General features: G+C 47.6%; 1 protein-coding gene and 10 non-coding genes across 11 annotated transcripts in view; 6 read left to right on the top strand and 5 right to left on the bottom strand.

Moving 5' to 3' along the window:
- Positions 1 to 13,445, top strand: part of LOC132891954 (protein NLRC5-like) — an 888,139-nt gene that overhangs the window by 388,501 nt on the left and 486,193 nt on the right. The gene's annotated exons all lie outside the window — the stretch shown is intronic.
- Positions 86 to 157, top strand: trnag-ucc (transfer RNA glycine (anticodon UCC)). The gene has a single exon. It is a non-coding gene; the product is annotated as a tRNA-Gly (tRNA).
- trnav-uac (transfer RNA valine (anticodon UAC)) lies at positions 1,701 to 1,773 on the bottom strand. The gene has a single exon. It is a non-coding gene; the product is annotated as a tRNA-Val (tRNA).
- On the top strand, positions 1,861 to 1,932 carry trnag-ucc (transfer RNA glycine (anticodon UCC)). Its single transcript has one exon. It is a non-coding gene; the product is annotated as a tRNA-Gly (tRNA).
- Positions 3,476 to 3,548, bottom strand: trnav-uac (transfer RNA valine (anticodon UAC)). The gene has a single exon. It is a non-coding gene; the product is annotated as a tRNA-Val (tRNA).
- On the bottom strand, positions 5,250 to 5,322 carry trnav-uac (transfer RNA valine (anticodon UAC)). Its single transcript has one exon. It is a non-coding gene; the product is annotated as a tRNA-Val (tRNA).
- On the top strand, positions 5,410 to 5,481 carry trnag-ucc (transfer RNA glycine (anticodon UCC)). Its single transcript has one exon. It is a non-coding gene; the product is annotated as a tRNA-Gly (tRNA).
- On the bottom strand, positions 8,151 to 8,314 carry LOC132896875 (U1 spliceosomal RNA). Its single transcript, XR_009656192.1, has one exon. It is a non-coding gene; the product is annotated as a U1 spliceosomal RNA (small nuclear RNA).
- Positions 11,199 to 11,270, bottom strand: trnad-guc (transfer RNA aspartic acid (anticodon GUC)). The gene has a single exon. It is a non-coding gene; the product is annotated as a tRNA-Asp (tRNA).
- Positions 11,676 to 11,790, top strand: LOC132895702 (U5 spliceosomal RNA). Its single transcript, XR_009655811.1, has one exon. It is a non-coding gene; the product is annotated as a U5 spliceosomal RNA (small nuclear RNA).
- Positions 11,979 to 12,178, top strand: LOC132898882 (U2 spliceosomal RNA). Its single transcript, XR_009656596.1, has one exon. It is a non-coding gene; the product is annotated as a U2 spliceosomal RNA (small nuclear RNA).

Here is a 13,445-nt window from a genome sequence, read left to right as displayed (position 1 = left end):
CAGCACTTGAACCGATCAGCTGTTGCCTGGGCCTCAAGTTCAGAAGCAATGGCACTTAGGCATCTGTCCCCAGGCCAGGCACGCAGCGTTGGTGGTATAGTGGCTAGCATAGCTGCCTTCCAAGCAGTTGACCTGGGTTTGATTCCCGGCCAACGCACACCCTTTAACGCTTCGTTTCCCTGATGAAAGGCAGAGAGCGTGGCCAGGCCCCCGGGGAGGAAACGGCAGCAACGGATCGGTTGCTCGTCACTGCCTTGCCAAGGAGGTGACTGAGGGCCGCTCCTTCTGCTTTCCGCTCGCGTTGCATGCAGTCAAATGGCATCGGTTTGCGCAAACCTGGGCGTGCTTCATGGACACGGGCGCCTGCGTGCTTGTCTTTCTTTGGCGGCAAGCTGCTTCTTTGCATGTTTTCCACAAACAGAGGACTGCACAGTCACGGTTTGAGAGTCGATAAGCAAATGTGTCTGAATGTTGGCCAGCAAATACTCGTTGAGACATGATGAAGCATTCCAGAGTCAATGCCACTTTGCAGCGTTCTGATGCCGTGTGCAGCCCTGTTGACCTGACCTCACTCCGTAAACGAGCAACGAAGTGGCATTTGAGAACACCGCCTTCCCGTGACGAATTGCAATGTCCATGCTTCCACAGTCAACAGAAATGTAGATGATCGTGCCCGATTTTGTTTTTAAAGCAGCCGTCACGGACCTTGATGGAAAACCAGAGAGGCAGGGAAACCGTGCAAACGAGGTTTTGTCCTGACGGTCGTCTGCACCTAGGAGAACATGACAACCACTAAGCTACAGGAAGCAATCCGGTCACATTAAGGGTCTGTCTTTCTGGCTGTTTCGAGGGTACCTGATTTTAGCAAGGCGAAAACCGGACGTTAAGGGAAGCAGAGCTCAAAAGGCAAAGCGTGGCTCTGCCAGGTTTCTCAGGAGCGTCTATTCGCTTGTCAGGTGAAAGGGGAAACCACTGCACAGCAGAAAACACGCGAAGCTTTTTCAGCGTCTCAGTTTGGGACTGTTCCAAAAGGCACGGACGGAGCAGAGATCGCAGCTCGACATTTGTTCGCCGCCAAGTTCAAGAAAACGAGCACCGATTCCGCCCGGCTTCGAATCGGGGACCGTTCTCGTGTTAAGCGAACGTGGCAGCCGCTACAGCACAGAAACCATGCATGTGTTAGCTCTTGCCTGGGCCTCAAGAAGAACACAGATCACGCTTAAGCGACTGTCACGAGGATAGGGGCACGGCCTTGGCGTCGTAGAGATGACCTGGTGGTCGAGTGTGACGAGGATCAGCGCTGAAAAGCGCTGCAACAACATCACGGGAAGAAATCAAATGCCTTGTTTGGACGGGCCAAGGAGATGACTGGGGACTGTTCCTTCCGCTTTCCACGAGCGAAGTAAGTAGTTGTTTGCAGGGTTGAATGACATCAGTTTGCCCCTGCGTACGTTCGACCCATGAAGCGGTGAACAACACGGGCTCCTGCGTGTTTTCCTGTCGTTGGCAGAAAGCGACAGGTGTATATTTGTCCACAAACAGAGAACTGGAGAGTCACTGTGTAAGATTTGTTCAGCAAATGTGTCCATACCTTGGCTGGTGAAAAGCAAACACTTCCGTAGTTGGCACGGTCAGAGCAGAGATCACAGGTCAGCAGTCACTCAAAAAAAAATAAATAAATAAACAAACCCACCCACTGCTGTTTCTGCCCGGTTTCGAACCGGGGACCTTTCGTGTGTAAGACGAACGTGATAACCACTACACTACAGAAACCTCAGCACTTGGACCAATCAGCTGTTGCCTGGGCCTCAAGTTCAGAAGCAATGGCACTTAGGCATCTGTCCCCAGGCCAGGCACGCAGTGTTGGTGGTATAGTGGCTAGCATAGCTGCCTTCCAAGCAGTTGATCCGGGTTTGATTCCCGGCCAACGCACACCCTTTAACGCTTCGTTTCCCTGATGAAAGGCAGAGAGCGTGGCCAGGCCCCCGGGAGGAAACGGCAGCAACGGATCGGTTGCTCGTCACTGCCTTGCCAAGGAGGTGACTCAGGGCCGCTCCTTCTGCTTTCCGCTCGCGTTGCATGCAGTCGAATGGCATTGGTTTGCGCAAACCTGGGCGTGCTTCAAGGACACGGGCGCCTGCGTGCTTGTCTTTCTTTGGCGGCAAGCTGCTTCTTTGCATGTTTTCCACAAACAGAGGACTGCACAGTCACGGTTTGAGAGTCGATAAGCAAATGTGTCTGAATGTTGGCCGGCGAATACTCGTTGAGACATGATGAAGCATTCCAGAGTCAATGCCACTTTGCAGCGTTCTGATGCCGTGTGCAGCCCTGTTGACCTGACCTCACTCCGTAAACGAGCAACGAAGTGGCATTTGAGAACACCGCCTCCCCGTGACGAATTGCAATGTCCATGCTTCCACAGTCAACAGAAATGTAGATGATCGTGCCCGATTTTGTTTTTAAAGCAGCCGTCACGGACCTTGATGGAAAACCAGAGAGGCAGGGAAACCGTGCAAACGAGGTTTTATCCTGACGGTCGTCTGCACCTAGGAGAACATGACAACCACTAAGCTACAGGAAGCAATCCGGTCACGTTAAGGGTCTGTCTTTCTGGCTGTTTCGAGGGTACCTGATTTTAGCAAGGCAATAACCGGACGTTAAGGGAAGCAGAGCTCAAAAGGCAAAGCGTGGCTCTGCCAGGTTTCTCAGGAGCGTCTATTCGCTTGTCAGGTGAAAGGGGAAACCACTGCACAGCAGAAAACACGCGAAGCTTTTTCAGCGTCTCGGTTTGGGACTGTTCCAAAAGGCACGGACGGAGCAGAGATTGCAGCTTGACATTTGTTCGCCGCCAAGTTCAGGAAAACGAGCACCGATTCTGCCCGGCTTCGAATCGGGGACCGTTCTCGTGTTAAGCGAACGTGGCAGCCGCTACAGCACAGAAACCACGCGTGTGTTAGCTCTTGCCTGGGCCTCAAGAAGAACACAGATCACGCTTAAGCGACTTTCACGAGGATAGGGGCACGGCCTTGGCGTCGTAGAGATGACCTGGGGGTCGAGTGTGACGAGGATCAGCGCTGAAAAGCGCTGCAACAACATCTCGGGAAGAAATCAAATGCCTTGTTTGGACGGGCCAAGGAGATGACTGAGGACTGTTCCTTCCGCTTTCCACGAGCGACGTAAGTAGTTGTTTGCAGGGTTGAATGACATCAGTTTGCCCCTGCGTACGTTCGACCCATGAAGCGGTGAACAACACGGGCTCCTGTGTGTTTTTCTGTCGTTGGCAACAAGCGACAGGTGTATATTTGTCCACAAACAGAGAACTGGAGAGTCACTGCGTAAGATTTGTTCAGCAAATGTGTCCATACCTTGGCTGGTGAAAAGCAAACACTTCCGTAGTTGGCACGGTCAGAGCAGAGATCACAGCTCAGCAGTCACTCAAAAAATAAATAAATAAATAAACAAACCCACCCACCGCTGTTTCTGCCCGGTTTCGAACCGGGGACCTTTCGTGTGTAAGACGAACGTGATAACCACTACACTACAGAAACCTCAGCGCTTGGACCGATCAGCTGTTGCCTGGGCCTCAAGTTCAGAAGCAATGGCACTTAGGCATCTGTCCCCAGGCCAGGCACGCAGCATTGGTGGTATAGTGGCTAGCATAGCTGCCTTCCAAGCAGTTGACCGGGGTTCGATTCCCGGCCAACGCACACCCTTTAACGCTTCGTTTCCCTGATGAAAGGCAGAGAGCGTGGCCAGGCCCCCGGGAGGAAACGGCAGCAACGGATCGGTTGCTCGTCACTGCCTTGCCAAGGAGGTGACTGAGGGCCGCTCCTTCTGCTTTCCGCTCGCGTTGCATGCAGTCGAATGGCATCGGTTTGCGCAAACCTGGGCGTGCTTCAAGGACACGGGCGCCTGCGTGCTTGTCTTTCTTTGGCGGCAAGCTGCTTCTTTGCATGTTTTCCACAAACAGAGGACTGCACAGTCACGGTTTGAGAGTCGATAAGCAAATGTGTCTGAATGTTGGCCGGCGAATACTCGTTGAGACATGATGAAGCATTCCAGAGTCAATGCCACTTTGCAGCGTTCTGATGCCGTGTGCAGCCCTGTTGACCTGACCTCACTCCGTAAACGAGCAATGAAGTGGCATTTGAGAACACCGCCTCCCCGTGACGAATTGCAATGTCCATGCTTCCACAGTCAACAGAAATGTAGATGATCGTGCCCGATTTTGTTTTTAAAGCAGCCGTCACGGACCTTGATGGAAAACCAGAGAGGCAGGGAAACCGTGCAAACGAGGTTTTATCCTGACGGTCGTCTGCACCTAGGAGAACATGACAACCACTAAGCTACAGGAAGCAATCCGGTCACGTTAAGGGTCTGTCTTTCTGGCTGTTTCGAGGGTACCTGATTTTAGCAAGGCGATAACCGGACGTTAAGGGAAGCAGAGCTCAAAAGGCAAAGCGTGGCTCTGCCAGGTTTCTCAAGAGCGTCTATTCGCTTGTCAGGTGAAAGGGGAAACCACTGCACAGCAGAAAACACGCGAAGCTTTTTCAGCGTCTCGGTTTGGGACTGTTCCAAACGGCACGGACGGAGCAGAGATCGCAACTCGACATTTGTTCGCCGCCAAGTTCAAGAAAACGAGCACCGATTCCGCCCGGCTTCGAATCGGGGACCGTTCTCGTGTTAAGCGAACGTGGCAGCCGCTACAGCACAGAAACCACGCGTGTGTTAGCTCTTGCCTGGGCCTCAAGAAGAACACAGATCACGCTTAAGCGACTGTCACGAGGATAGGGGCACGGCCTTGGCGTCGTAGAGATGACCTGGTGGTCGAGTGTGATGAGGATCAGCGCTGAAAAGCGCTGCAACAACATCTCGGGAAGAAATCAAATGCCTTGTTTGGACGGGCCAAGGAGATGACTGAGGACTGTTCCTTCCGCTTTCCACGAGCGACGTAAGTAGTTGTTTGCAGGGTTGAATGACATCAGTTTGCCCCTGCGTACGTTCGACCCATGAAGCGGTGAACAACACGGGCTCCTGTGTGTTTTTCTGTCGTTGGCAACAAGCGACAGGTGTATATTTGTCCACAAACAGAGAACTGGAGAGTCACTGTGTAGGATTTGTTCAGCAAATGTGTCCATACCTTGGCTGGTGAAAAGCAAACACTTCCGTAGTTGGCACGGTCAGAGCAGAGATCACAGCTCAGCAGTCACTCAAAAAAAAATAAATAAATAAACAAACCCACCCACCGCTGTTTCTGCCCGGTTTCGAACCGGGGACCTTTCGTGTGTAAGACGAACGTGATAACCACTACACTACAGAAACCTCAGCACTTGGACCGATCAGCTGTTGCCTGGGCCTCAAGTTCAGAAGCAATGGCACTTAGGCATCTGTCCCCAGGCCAGACATGCAGCGTTGGTGGTATCGTGGCTAGCATAGCTGCCTTCCAAGCAGTTGACCCGGGTTCGATTCCCGGCCAATGCACACCCTTTAACGCTTCGTTTCCCTGATGAAAGGCAGAGAGCGTGGCCAGGCCCCCGGGCGGAAACGACAGCAACGGATCGGTTGCTCGTCACTGCCTTGCCAAGGAGGTGACTGAGGGCCGCTCCTTCTGCTTTCCGCTCGCGTTGCATGCAGTCGAATGGCATCGGTCTGCGCAAACCTGGGCGTGCTTCAAGGACACGGGCGCCTGCGTGCTTGTCTTTCGTTGGCGGCAAGCTGCTTCTTTGCATGTTTTCCACAAACAGAGGACTGCACAGTCACGGTTTGAGAGTCGATAAGCAAATGTGTCTGAATGTTGGCCGGCAAATACTCGTTGAGACATGATGAAGCATTCCAGAGTCAATGCCACTTTGCAGCGTTCTGATGCCGTGTGCAGCCCTGTTGACCTGACCTCACTCCGTAAACGAGCAACGAAGTGGCATTTGAGAACACCGCCTCCCCGTGACGAATTGCAATGTCCATGGTTCCACAATCAACAGAAATGTAGATCGTGCCCGATTTTGTTTTTAAAGCAGCCGTCACGGACCTTGATGGAAAACCAGAGAGGCAGGAAAACCGTGCAAACGAGGTTTTGTCCCGACGGTCGTCTGCACCTAGGAGAACATGACAACCACTAAGCTACAGAAAGCAATCCGGTCACGTTAAGGGTCTGTCTTTCTGGCTGTTTCGAGGGTACCTGATTTTAGCAAGACGATAACTGGAAGTGCCGGCAAGGGCCTTTCTGTGCGGAGTTTGCATGTTCTCCCCGTGTCCGCGTTGGTTTCCTCCGGGTGCTCCGGTTTCCCCCACAGTCCAAAGACATGCAGTTTAGGTTAACTGGTGACTCTAAATTGACCGTAGGTGTGAATGTGAGTGTGAATGGTTGTCTGTGTCTATGTGTCAGCCCTGTGATGACCTGGCAACTTGTCCAGTGTGTACCCCGGCTTTCGCCCATAGTCAGCTGGGATAGGCTCCAGGTTGCCTGTTACCCTGTAGAAGGATAACTCGGCTAGAGATAATGAGATGAGATGAGATAACTGGACGTTAAGGGAAGCAGATCTCAAAAGGCAAAGTATGGCTCTGCCAGGTTTCTCAGGAGCGTCTATTCGCTTGTCAGGTGAAATGGTAAACCACTGCACAGCAGAAAACACGCAAAGCTTTTTCAGCGTCTCGGTTTGGGACTGTTCCAAAAGGCACGGATGGAGCAGAGATCGCAGCTCGCCATTTGTTCGCCGCCAAGCTCAAAATGAGCACCGATTCCGCCCAGTTTTGAATCGGGGACCGTTCTCGTGTTAAGCGAACGTGGCAGCCACTACAGAAGAAAGCAAATATCTGCTATGTCTGCAAATCTTATGAAGACAAGGAGGCTTAGGGACCAAAGCGCAGCGTGTGAAGAAAATGTACCTGGCTCCGCATGTTGCTGGTGTTTTCGTTCTGCTCGCACAGCTTTCTGACCACCAGGGAAGAAATAACAGAACAAAGCTTGCAGGCAAGCAATGTGATCCACCATCTCTGGACTACTGTTTACTTCTGCTGCGCACTGTGCAACGCCTTCTGTCGATGACGCATCCTTGATGACAAATTTCTGCTGAAAACTCATGGAGACCCTTGCTCATGCCAAGGTTCCCAGAAGCCTGACCTAAACCCGTTCAAGAACTCGTTCCCTGGTGGTCAGAAATCCGTGCGAGCAGAGTGAAAATAACAGCAACATGCGGAGCCAGCTACATTTTCTCCACACGCTGCATTTTGGTGCCTGAGCCCACTTGTCTTCATAAGACTTCAAAAACATCATGCAACCTGCACTCCAGCACACAACGTCAGGGGAGGGGAAAGAAGGAAGGAAGGAAATAAATAAATAGGCAGCACGGTGGTGTAGTGGTTAGCACAGTCGCCTCACGGCAAGAAGGTTCTGGGTTTGACCCCGGCGGCCAGCGGGGGCCTTTCTGTGTGGAGTTTGCATGTTCTCCCTGTGTCTGCGTGGGTTTCCTCTGGGTGCTCCGGTTTCCCCCACAGTCCAAAGACATGCAGTTAGGTTGAAGTGGGGCGGCCTTGGGCTGGGGTGCCCTTGAGCAAGGTACCGAACCCCTGACTGCTCCCCGGGCGCTCTGGGCTGCCCACTGCTCTGGGTGTGTGTGTGTGTGTTTGTTCACTGCTTCAGATGGGTTAAATGCAGAGGATGAATTTCACTGTGCTTGAAGTGTGCATGTGACGAATAAAGATAGATAGATAAGCCACCAGCTCTATTTTTGACTCTGTCAGGGTTATGGAAAAGAGGAGAGAGCAGGAACGCATTCCCCCACTTTCAGAAATTATACAGTTGATATTCCTGCATTTGAGAAATTCACAAAGATCTGCACAACCCCAGTGAAATTCCCTCCATCCACGGTGCATCCTCAACAACCATTTCCTGCTCAAAACTCGTGGAAACGCTAGCTGGGTACTGAGGATAAAAAAAGCCTGAACAAAACCTGTTTCCTAGTGTTCAGAAACCCAGCAATACACAGAACCAGAGAGATTTTTTCCACACATTAACCTTAAGAGCACAGCCCTCCTTGCTCCTCAAAAACTTCAAGCAGCCAGTAGCTCTTTATATAAAACACCTGAACACCAAAGAAAAGAAAAACTTCAAAAAGACAAACAGCTCTATCTTTGATTCCAACAGATTTATGCAAAAGAGGAGAGCATGAACACAGTCCCCCACTATCAGAAATTATGCAGTTGAGGTTTCTGCATTTAAGAAATTCATAAAGGTTAACACAGCCTGAGTGCAATGGCTGGGCCTCACTTTGTGCAAACCACCTTTTTGATCATAGTATTGCCCCTGCCAAGTAAATATAAGATTCTTTACCTGGCTGAGATGTAACCCTGCAAGGGTGTAGGCTGCTCCATGAGGGCAGGCAAAGCGTCCGAGCAGGGTTTTGCATAATTTTTGGCCCCCCCTCTTCCAAGTTATCACAAGACACTGGTGGTGATTTCATGTGCGCTCCCTCTACTGGTCAGACAAGATATGGACCCGACAAGACTTTGCACCGACCTACACGTAGCCCTTTTCCACCAACAGGGAACGGGTTCCCTTCTGGTTCGCGCACCAAAGTTTGATCTGTTCAGAGCATTTTGGTCAAAAACCCATTGGTTCAGACAGTGGTTTAATTGCCTTTTGTAAGGAGGAGGAGCCTTTACACTCACAGTGGTCAATATCTCTCAAAACATTTTTATTTATCACACCATTGGTTTAATACATATTTTATCAACTTATGGCCTACTTATTTATATCTCACATCAGTGAACATATTGCTATCTTATTAAGCCTATGTTTCACCATCAATCTACACTGTAATTTGTAAAACTTATTCACAATATACACCACCAATTCACATATTAGCAATAGTTATTTACATCTCATCAATCTACACTATTATTTGCATTACTTGTTTACATCTCACACCATCAATTCACATATTAACAATAGTTCTTTACATTTCACACCATAAATCTACATCGATCAAATCAATTGTTTGCTAAACTTACTTACATGTCACAACATCAAACCACATATCAGCAATAGCCAGTCATTAGGCAAGTCAAGTCAACTTTATTGTCAAATATGCTATACATGCTCGACATACAGCACAGATGAAATATCAGTCCTCTCTGACCCACGGTGCAAACTGGCAATGCAATAAATAAAAATAGAATAATTGAAAAAAACAAACAAACAATATAAACAGTATAAACACTCTAGATAGGAACTAGACATAGACTAAACACTCAAACAGTATAAACAGTATAAATAAACAGCATAAACACTAGATAAGAACAAGACAGACTAAACACTCAAACAGACAATATAAACAGTATAAACACTCAAGATATGAACTAGACTAAACACTCATACACACACACACACATATAAATTGGTACAAATAACCAAACAGTCAAGGGCACTTGAGGTATAGCAGGTAAACATGAAACATGAAATAAGCAGTATAAACAAACTAGCAGCTGTTAAGGTGAGGTAGTGCGGAATAGTGCAAATGGGCGTGGTAAAGTGAGATGTGCGGTCCCTGAGTTCAGTGTGTTAATGAACGATGAGATGTATGTGTGTGTGTGTGTGCGCGCGTTGGGGGGGGGGGGGACTGTGAGGATGACATATCAGATGCTGAAGGGGGGTGTGCGAGCAGAATCTGTGGCGGGGAGGGAGTTGAGCCTCCTGACTGCCTGGTGAAAGAAACTGCTCTTGAGCATGCTGGTTTTGGCCCAGAGACTCCACAGTCTCCTCCCCGACGGCAGGAGGCTGAAGAGGCTGTGAGATGGGTGGGTGGGGTCACCTGCAATCCTGATGGCTTTGAGGGTGAGGCGGGAGTTATATATATCCATAAGAGAAGGGAGAGAGACACCAATGATCCTCTCAGCTGCTCTCACGATGCGCTGCAGAGTCTTGCAGCAGGACACGGTGCAGGCGCCGTACCACACGGTGATGCAGCTGGTCAGGATGTTCTTGATGGTGCCTCTTTAGAATGTGTGCATGATGGGGGCCGGGACTCTTGCTCTCCTCAGTTTGCGGAGGAAGTCCAGACGCTGTTGGGCTTTTTTGGCCAGTGATGCGGTGTTGTTGTTCCAGGACAGGTCTTCAGAGATGTGCACACCCAGAAACTTGGTGCTGCTCACCCTCTCCACTGCAGCACCGTTGATAGATAGTGGAGCATGCTGGGTGTGCTCTCTCCTGAAGTCCATAACAATCTCCTTCGTCTTCTCCACGTTCAGATGGAGTTTGTTGTCCTTGCACCACATTACAATTTAATTTACAACTTTCCAAATAAGACTTAGATCAAGTTTCTCCTGCCTTTCGTGTCTCTGTCTACATGCTCCTGGGGAGACTCCCAGAGCGTCTGGGAGACTAGGGATGTCTGAATCATTTAATTTTGTTATTTAGTCTAGTCTTAGTACCCCACAGCAACCTCATAACGTTGGCCGACCAAAGCAACATTGGATTGGGGGTCGAGCGTGCGAGCCAATGGAAAAGTCCAGGCTGCCAGTTCTCACTATCACGAGGGAGGTTTGCTAACGCTCCATGCGCAAAGATATGTTAGCGGGCATCCATTAAATTAGCTAACTCAATTTTCTGATATTTACCTAAAAGCTAAAAACACAGAAAACTTTTTTTTTGTCTGACTTTTACTAGACTTAGAAATAGAATATTATTAGAACATCATCAGAGGGTCTACCATTGGCAATTTATAATAGTCATAATTGACATTAACATTGACTTTAGGCATATTAAAGTATGGTCTATAGTCACTGGATTTATCTTGATCGGTTACTATTAATAAGATTTAATTGACACAAGACGTGATTATTCATATATACACGCTCAAGGGCACTTCCACCCAACGTTAACCAAACTACAGTACATGTCTTTGAACTGTGGGGTTAACCAGAGCTGACACAGGGAGAACACACAAACAGGCCCCCGCCAGCCGCTGGGCTCAAACCCCGAACCTTCTTGCTGTGAGGCGACAGTGTGAACCACTCCCAGAGCGTCTGGGAGACTAGGGATGTCTGAATCATTTAATTTTGTTATTTAGTCTAGTCTTAGTACCCCACAGCAACCTCATAACGTTGGCCGACCAAAGCAACATTGGATTGGGGGTCGAGCGTGCGAGCCAATGGAAAAGTCCAGGCTGCCAGTTCTCCCCTGCTGCACAAGTTATTTTTAAAGTCTCCCCATCGGGGAATCGAACCCCGGTCTTCCGCGTGACAGGCGGAGATACTGCCCACTATACTAACGAGGATGATGCAATAACGCTCATTTATCAATAAAAAATGTGGTATGGAAAGCACTTACTGCTGGGGTCAACAGCGCTCCTGTCAATAATCAAACTCCAGCTGATGTTTTCATATTTAATTTATAGGCCTACATCCGTGATATTGGACAGATCACACAGCACTCAACTGTTCCTTTTCAAAATTCAACACCCCCACCCCGCTTGCTTATCTATCTATCTATCTATCTATCTATCGATCGATCGATCGATCGATCTTTCTTTCAAAAAAGCTCGTTGGTCAGACATTTCTCTGCCTGTGTGCAATGGCTAATAAAGCTGTAAAGGTGTAAGAGATTGGCCCAGGCCACCTTACCCTCTACCAGCTTTCTGCACCTCCAATACAGTGTCACTAACCTGATCCACTGTTAAGTGCAGCTCAGGTTTCTCTTCATTGACACATAAATCTTTCGCCTTTTATTAAAGATTTCCGTGGAGAGAAATGTTAATGAGTTCAGTATATTTTTGTAGGCTTTGCTCTGGCGGAGCTGAACGTTTTTAGTCAACAAATGTTAGAACTATTGCTCTTTTTGCATTAAAGCATCTCCTACACGCCTCAAAAGCCGATGTCTCTCTTCAAAAGGATCCAGCTGTTGGGGGCGGAGTCTAGCTGTGTTTACCTTTCTGGATTTTAATATGCGGAAGTGGTATATTTAAAACCATTCACTGAAGTAGTTTATCATTTTTCTGCATTTTAGCCAGTTTCGAGCGTAATATTTATTCTAATCAATTTGATATCTGATTTATTTTCTTAACGAGAGTGTTCTATCAAGCAGATTTTTTTTTTTTTTTGGAACAAGGAGTTGGGATAGGGGTTTGCTCTTTCGGCTCCTTGTACTAATCTGATGTTGTAGTACCTTTATATTTGTTCTAGAAAAAGTTTATTTTTTCTTATTTGATAAATGGGTTTTTTAGAGTAGAGAATAAAAATAGTAGTTTGGTCCTTTTATTCTATGCTCTCGTGGGGTATTATAGTAGATTTAGGAATGGTTACCTTATTTTAAAAGAGAAAGAAAAAAAATCTTTGTTTTGTCTGCCCTAACTTTTTCCCTAATCAAATCAAATCAAATCAAGTTTATTTGTACAGCGCTTTTAACAATAAACATTGTCGCAAAGCAGCTTTACAGAATTTGAACGACTTAAAACATGAGCTAATTTTATCCCTAATCTATCCCCAGTGAGCAAGCCTGTGGCGACGGTGGCAAGGAAAAACTCCCTCAGACGACATGAGGAAGAAACCTCGAGAGGAACCAGACTCAAAAGGGAACCCATCCTCATTTGGGCAACAACAGACAGCCTGACTATAATATTAACAGTTTTAACAGGTATAACCCTCAACTGTCCTCATGGGGCCGTCCTTCACAGGAGCGGTGTGATAAAACTCCGACCAGACACAGGGCACCAGGATGGATCAAGCAGGTCCGATGGGCAGAAGAGGCCAGCATCTCAATCAACCTATTTTCTGGTTTTCTCCATGCTCAACAACACAGGTGTAGAATTGGGTGTGGGCGGTATGGGAAAGAAATGTTAACGAGTTGAACGTATTTTTGTAGGCTTTGCTCTGGCAGAGCTGAATATTTTTGGTTATCAAGTGTTAGAACTATTGATCTTTTTGCATGGAAGCATCCCCACATACACTCTACAAGGCGATGTCTCTCTTCAAAAGGATCCAGCTGTTGGAGGCGGAGTCTAGCTGTGTTTGCCTTTCTGGATTTTAATATGTAGAAGTGGTATATTTAAAACCATTGACTGCAGTAAATTATTGCTTTTCGGTTTTTAGGTTAAGCGCAAGCGTGTTATCTATTATTAATCTGATATGTTCTGTAAATGAAAACTTTTTTTCTTCCACTGCTGTAAGGAACATTGAAAAATATTTTTTATCTATCAAATTGCTCAGATTTTCAACAGATGTTCCTGGACCTGGGATTTGTTCTGTTAAGATTGGTCCTATGTTTACAAAGTAATGGTTGAAACTATTAATTACCACATCCATATTATATTCATCTTTGTCATTATTAAGAAAGTACCTTAGATAATTTAAAGATCTTGACCCATTTTTTATAATACTGTTCAAAGTGCTCCAAATTACTTTGAGATTATTTCTGTTATCGTTTAATAATTTCTTATAATATTCTTTCTTAGCAG

The sequence above is a fragment of the Neoarius graeffei genome, chromosome 1 (genome assembly GCF_027579695.1).
Source record: "Neoarius graeffei isolate fNeoGra1 chromosome 1, fNeoGra1.pri, whole genome shotgun sequence".
Classification (NCBI taxonomy): domain Eukaryota; kingdom Metazoa; phylum Chordata; class Actinopteri; order Siluriformes; family Ariidae; genus Neoarius; species Neoarius graeffei.
The sequence above is the reverse complement of the archived record's forward strand: the minus strand, read 5'-3'. Positions and strand labels throughout refer to the sequence as shown.